A 7,389-nucleotide genomic window follows, 5' to 3' on the forward strand; every position below is an offset into this window, starting at 1 on the left:
ATCAATTTTTAAATTTATTTTTACTGTGATGTTATTATTGATTTTTAAAATACTATTAAAATTTGTTATCTCATTATTAGTTATTTAAGATTTAATGTTAAAATTTATTTTTTTTTTGTGGCTAAACAAAATAAAAAAACAAAGCAAACTAACTCAATTGAGTCCGAGTAAATAATTTGTTCAAGGTCTTCACTAGGAAAATTTCAAATGACATGATTTGGATTAACTAAAGCTCCGTAACGCACTAACCAATCTGCAATTTTGTTCGTTTCACGACCAATTTATTCAAAATGAACGATTTATGGTCTGACCAGGAGCTCTTTAATCTTAGCAACTAGATTAGAAATATCAAACATGTTACCATAAGCACTATATTTAGTGCAGAAGATGCAAGATATTCAAACAGCTAGTTTCACGGACAATATATTTGATGCCACACTTTTAAATTAGAATAATTTCTTTTCAAATAGCAAATAACTCACATCTAAAATAAACCAAGAAAAAATGCTACCCGAACAACCCATTACCCAATAGTCATTAGAATCTCTCATTACACATCCAAAATCAGCCACTTAAAAATCACAAACCAGACTAACATCACAATTAATATAAAAAAAGTTAGCTGACGAAAGTTTTTAAAATATCTTATGATTTAAACATCGAAATAGACAAGACTTCTTAGCATGCAATCCTATAGAGTTAGTCATGATCTAGCATTCGCTACCACCTTGTAATCAAATCAAGGACTCTGAACATTCAAAATGTAATTGTATCTACTTTTTCACACCACCACAATCCCGTCCCAAAAATTGATTCATTGTCAGACATAACCTTACGCAGTTAAGACACAAGAGACCTTCCACCAACTGAATCAACTAAAGAATAATCTAATATTTGCCAAATTAAAATAGATTTTTTGCAGTCCTACAAACAATATTTCATAGTTTTTGGAGCTTCATTACATCTTTGACAAATGTCTGAGTTAGACAACTACCGCTTGTAACAGAGAATTTCAATGAAAAGAACATTATATAACCCAAGATAAATGTTAAACTTTATTTTTTCAGAAATATTAAAATTCTATAACCACTATCAACTGATATAAATATCCCAATTGAATTTTCTCTTTACAAACTATCTATAATTTTATCTAGCATTATACATTTTTAGCTGCTACTCACCATCATCTCCACCCAGCATCCTCTCTAATTTAAAAATAAAAGTTAAATTATTAACAATCTGCTTGATATCTGAAGTGGAGTAACCATTTTAGGCCAATTCTAAGACTTTTCTCTTCACAAATTTACAATAAAAATATTGCTAAAAATTTATATGTATATATATTTATTTATTTTTAATTTATAAATCACAAATTTAATTTAATTCAAACTACTTAAAATTACATCGAATTATCTAAAAATAATGATCAAATCTAAATTGCGCTACTAGTAAAATTAATATTTAGATAAAATGGATTTTTGACATAAAATTCATTCAAACTGCATTAAACACTTTTAGATAAAAATATGTAGACACTAGGGTCTAGACACAAAGACACAAAATAATAATTAAATTTTTATTTTTTTTTTCAAGAATTTTTGCATTGAGTTGAGACATGATATGGTTTGGGGGGTAGGTTACTGGGACGCGTGGCAAAATACTGAGTGGAATGGGTTTGGGAGAAGCGTGTTGTTGGTGGTGATGATAGCATAGCCTGTTTGGAAACTGGAGTTTTTTACGGGATGAGGGACCCTCATGGCATTGATTATGAAAAGGAAGGGATGTATAATGTATATATTAGATAAGCTAGGAGTGCCATCGATGTGTTGTTGACTGGGATTAGACTCTTGCTTGCCGGTTGCGCCCTTGCCTTCAGTTACAGGGCAAGCAAGCAACTTGTGTGGATCACGCTCATGCAACACATGAAATTTAGCTTCATTTCGATACTGTGTTTGAAAGTTCAGTGTATGCCCATATTGTATTTCCTTTTCACAAATATCAAAATTATTGGGTAACCCATCTTCATATTCCCTTAAAAAAAGGAAAAAAGTTCTCCTAAGTTATAATGGATAAGGAAAGAGGGTGTTTTTAGTGTGGAAGTGATTTGAATTATTTGTGTGCTAAATGCTAATACAGACAGAGAGCTCACTGAACTTTTATTCATTATTATTGATTGATGTTTGTGTGCCTTGTAAGGCTGGCATCTCATTATTCAAACTATTAGTTTATCCGCCTCTTTTGCCTAGTTAAATAGTTACTTTATTTAGTATATAATAATTATCTATAGTAGTAGAACTACAATTACAACCAAGTTGCCTGCATGTTCAATGGCTCAAATTGATTAATCATTTCAAAAAATGTTAGGAGATAATAGTTTTAGTGTAAAATAGAAGATAATTGGCTAATATTAATTCAAATGTAAAGTAAAAACAAAGAAAAAGTATTAGTCTAGTCATCCAAAATTTTTTTTATGTGACTTACTCTTTTTTCTTTTTGCTATTGCTTCTATTAATACGTGGACTGTGGTTCTGGAAAATGAAAACTTGGTAATTGGTATTGCTGGTTTTCTCTTCTTTTTGTTAATGTTCTAGTCCTGGATCATTGTGGACATTTTGAAAGATTGGTTACTGCTGCACGGCATGTCAATTTTGTTTTGGCTTGCCTCAATTATGTAGCTGAATCCGCACGTAGCTCTCGTTGGTACTAATTTTCCATTATTAATAAATGCCCCAGACATTAACCAAATAAACCTGGCCCAATTATGGAATCTCAACCTACTTTGAGCTAAATGACGGCAAAATTATGCAGACAGGTGAGACAGCGTTGATGTACTTGTCAACTAATACTATGCAGAATTGTATAAATGATTGTACTGCCTCACACAATTTCATTGTACACAACTAATTATGAAGAGTCTAATTATTTAGCTTTAACCTAATTAATTATACACTACCTACACCAAGATACCAAAAGGGCTGGCATCAATGCATAAATTCATAATCAAATTTGTATAAAATTAATGCAGCTCCGTAACCAAAAAATTGAAGAAAAAACTATTATTGTATGAACTATGAAGTTCAACTATTGAGCATGATGCCCGTGGAGAAAGGAATAAAGCTGCTCGTGAATTACCAAACTAGACTCTGTTTATCCTAATTTGGCAAGTAATGTGGGTCAAAGATGCTCCCTAGCGACCATGAAACTGTGTCCCATGGCCATTGATGTATTCTTGTTTCTCCTTGCTAGTTATGTCAAAAACCAGTGTGTTATATGTATCATGCAAATGATACAAAATGAAAGAGAAAAAGGGTTATTTGTTTATTTTATTTTTACATGAGTTGTACATACCAATGGTTAGTGTTAATTCTTTGGAAAAATTTTTCAGTATACTAGTACATCGACATATATATATTATATATATTTTTTATAATTAAAATTAAGAGTTAAAATTTATTAAAATATGATATACCAATACATTTAAAAATTTTTCCAATTCTTTGTATTAGTTGTGATAACAGTATTCTCTCTTTCCTGTAGCATGCTTCTTGACCTGCGTTTCTGGTCGCTCCTGAAAAGTCAATGACCAAAAGGTCCCCTGTACTGTATAATTTATAGGCAACAGTTACCAAGAATAGCTCCCAAGAGGCCATTTGAATAAGTGAAAACTGCAAGGTAAAAACAACAGACACAAAAGATCCCTTCCCTTTTACTATTTGGCCACTGGTTTTGCAGAGTACGAGATTACACTACAATTTAAAAGCATTAATTAATTACATATTATCAATCACTTATTTATATAAAATTAGTGTAGGTTCTCGTATAATTCACCACCCCGATGAAAATGTTGACACTGATCATCTTACCATGTTTTGTCACTCTCAGCAGAAGCCTTTTGGTGCCTTTACCTGTCATTGTTTCCACAGAGTTGCTCAGAGAACCAAAGCCTGATGAGCTTGAAACACACTCGGGTAGGATGTGGAATTGCAAAAGCTTTATCTTCTGAGAAGGCATTGTCATCTGCTGCAAGGATTGTTAGGCCATTACTACTCTTTGCTGCTATGAGCTCTTTGTTGATGCTCTTCATGATCTCTGTTATTTTCAGCAGCATGGTTAGGACTATGAATGTTTTTTCCTTTTCAAGGATTCTGGTTATGTCATATAGGGTTGAGTCACAGCAATCTGGAGCCTGAGGCGATGGTGCTGATGCAGGTGCCTGTGCCATTGTGACTGAAGAATTCAAGGAAGAAATCAAGAGGACTAGAAGTAGGGACAAGGAAAATAGAGCTTGCTTCATCTTCTACTTAATTATTGGTAATGAAGGCTTTTAATTTGGTGTTTTAGAAAGAAGATTTAAATGATATTATAGAAGGCCAAAGAAATGATAGAGATTTGGGGTAGGTGGAATATTAGTACTGCCATTTATTCCAAACCTTAACCTATGCTTTAGATCGCATAAATAGGAATAGATATTAGATTCAAACATGTACAGTAGAATAGATTAACATACTATTTTTTATATGTTAGTACAAGGAATATGGTTTGAGTATGGGACCAACAATTAATACACAAGCTCCAGAGAAGTACTGAATAAACTCTAAGAACATGGATGATGATTAATACAGATCAAGTTAGTTGAGACTTAGAGAAGAGATTGAATTTAATTTCCCTTTTTCCATGCTTGCATTCTTAGTATTTCTCTGCAATTATCCATATATATGGCTTTTAAAAGGTATTAAAAGACTTCCATATAAGTAACTACCATTAAAAGGGTTTAGGATTTACACTGATGTATCATATTATATTATATTGAAGTTTCTAGAAGAAATAAAACATAGAAGTCCAAACCCCTTAAAATGTCCCACTCCCGAATGAGATAAGGCCTAGTTAATTGCTGAATGTCCCACTCCCACATTGTTGCCTTAGTATTGTAGTCTGTTCCATCTTATTTGCAATTTTGCATATTAAATAGACACCAGATTTTTTACATTTTTAGTAGAACAGTTAATTTCATACATGCATGTTATATGTATACTGGACTTTGCCTTTTATGATATTGAACTTTCAATACTCTCTTAATTTGCATGGATCCCGTCGCTACACGTGGCAACAGACTTACCGCCATTGCCGTTGATTTGCCTCTGCTCTCAACAATCGTTCCATCGGTCTCAGCAACACCGTAAGTATTCTCTCTTTACTCTCTCTGCATAAAGCAGGTTGTGAGGTTTTCGCTTTTCGCTTTGCTTTGCTTGGATTTATATTTTTTCATTTCATTCCAGCAGATTCTTATTTTTGGTGTTCATGGAATCAATAGTAGATTCTTATATTTTTTCATTTAATTGCGATGCTGAATTACAAAGCTATTGATAAGGACGCAGTGCAATCAAAATTGTGCAGTTAGGAGTGGGTAATTCAGATATATAGGAAAACATTATTATCATTGTACTTAGGAATTCAGATAGGTGACAGTATAAATTAGACTATTAGACATGTGTAAAGGAACATGGTATGTATCTCTGCCACAATGTTGGTCAAAGTAATGATAACCACATGCAGAATGAGAAAATGTAAATTTTTATTGCATTGGTGTAGTATTACATTTGTATGTGTGAAAAGAAAAGAAAAAAAGAATGAAGAAATAATAAATAGTCAAACACAGACATAGAACCTTAGGAAGCAATAAGTAACTTATTAGTTCCTTTCAGTCTTTTATTTGATCTATCCTTCTTAGTTATTGTATCATTTTATTTGTTCCTTTCAGTCTTGTATTTCTTCTTGAGTTTTGTGCATCTCCAATGGATTATTTGATATTGCAGCTTATAAAAAATAGAAGTTGACTCATGAAAGAAGACATTTTCTTTGTAGTTTTTATTTTATTCCTTTTTTTCTTAGAATGTTTCATTCTGTTTGTCAAGGTCTTTCTTCTGCCAGTTCCCAACCTTCTTGCTGCTGCCGACAAAGGTAGGCATCCTCTTTGCATCATTGACTCTGTTGATTTGGTTTTGCTTTTGGCTTTGATTTGGGATTGGCTGTTGCTTTTTTATTTATTTTTTAGTTTTTTTGTGATTTTCCTGGCTTGCATCATATAAATTCTTATCATCTAATAATTTGCTTTTGTTTTTGCATGATACTATGTATTCTTTATAAGCTAATAATATTATTAATTAATTAATTAAATTACGTAGAGGAATAATATATATACATAACCTTATCTTGGTATCATATAAATTCTAATCCCAAAGATACTATGCATTCTTTATAAGCTAACAATTTTTCAGCTTTTTTAATAAAACCATCAAAAGCCTAAAACATCTTGGTATCATATAAATTCTAATCTCAAGGCACATAACCTTATCTAATGAGATGGGCTTGCTTGGATGCTTTACTAAACAGTAAGGCTAGTATCTATGAATGAAAATTGAAAATAGAGATGTAATTGAAATATGGAAGTATATATGATGATGACTGCTACTAATATATAGGAAATTATTAAAAGTTTGGCAATTATAATTAGTATTAGGAATTTAGGATTTAGTTAATTACTATTTCTCCAATTTATATTATAGATGAGATGATGATGAATTTGTGCTTGTCCACTGCAATTGTTTTGTAACTATGAACAAACATGACAATATGGAATTGGCGTCTTTCCTGGTGTTTGAAACGGTTTATTATTAGCTTTACGATGTTGGAAGCTAAGTATATTATAAGCTAAGTATATTGTTATTATTATTAGAGTTCCTTTTTTCTACTTGGCAGTTGGCAATGGCTTCTGAGTTTGCAAGCATGTTGTGTGGTGTTTCCTCCTCGGAATGACGGTGGCAGATGCTATCACATACTCAAGTCCTTTGTTCCCATGTCCATGAACTTCAATAACCTTTATTCTCTCTCTCTTCTTCTACAAGAAAGAAGAGCCTTCAATTCATATTCCCAGGTCAAATATACCACCAGCATTCACAATTTCTTCTTCTTGTTTTTCTAATTGTTTTGAATATGGTAGAAATATTTTTGAATATAATGAATGGGTTGTTAGATAGGAGACCGTGTTTGAATTTGTAGCTACACTGATACTGATGCGTGCCACATGTTTGATCAAAGTTCTTAGTGAGTACTAGAAAATATGCTGCTTTTCTATTTTATTTATTTATTGTTTACTATTTTTTAAAACATATCTATTAAAATCGACGGAATAGTTGTCGCTTTTTAATTTTAAAATAGACAAGAAAACCCAAATATAGACACAGAATTTGTCGATATATGAATAATAAAATCGACGGCAACTGTGTTGATTTTATTGGATCCAATATCGACAGCAACGTTGTCTATTTTAGTAAGCATATTATAGACAAAAATATTGTCGATTTTATTTGATCAAATATCGATAAAAATGGC

The 7,389-nt window shown here is 31.8% G+C and overlaps 1 long non-coding RNA gene across 1 annotated transcript; it reads left to right on the plus strand.

The window, feature by feature from the left end:
- Positions 3,684-7,108, plus strand: LOC110270338. The gene is made up of 4 exons (XR_002359760.1): positions 3,684-4,311; positions 5,111-5,176; positions 5,913-5,958; positions 6,757-7,108. It is a non-coding gene; the product is annotated as an uncharacterized LOC110270338 (long non-coding RNA).

This window comes from Arachis ipaensis, chromosome B03, assembly GCF_000816755.2.
Source record: "Arachis ipaensis cultivar K30076 chromosome B03, Araip1.1, whole genome shotgun sequence".
NCBI lineage: Eukaryota > Viridiplantae > Streptophyta > Magnoliopsida > Fabales > Fabaceae > Arachis > Arachis ipaensis.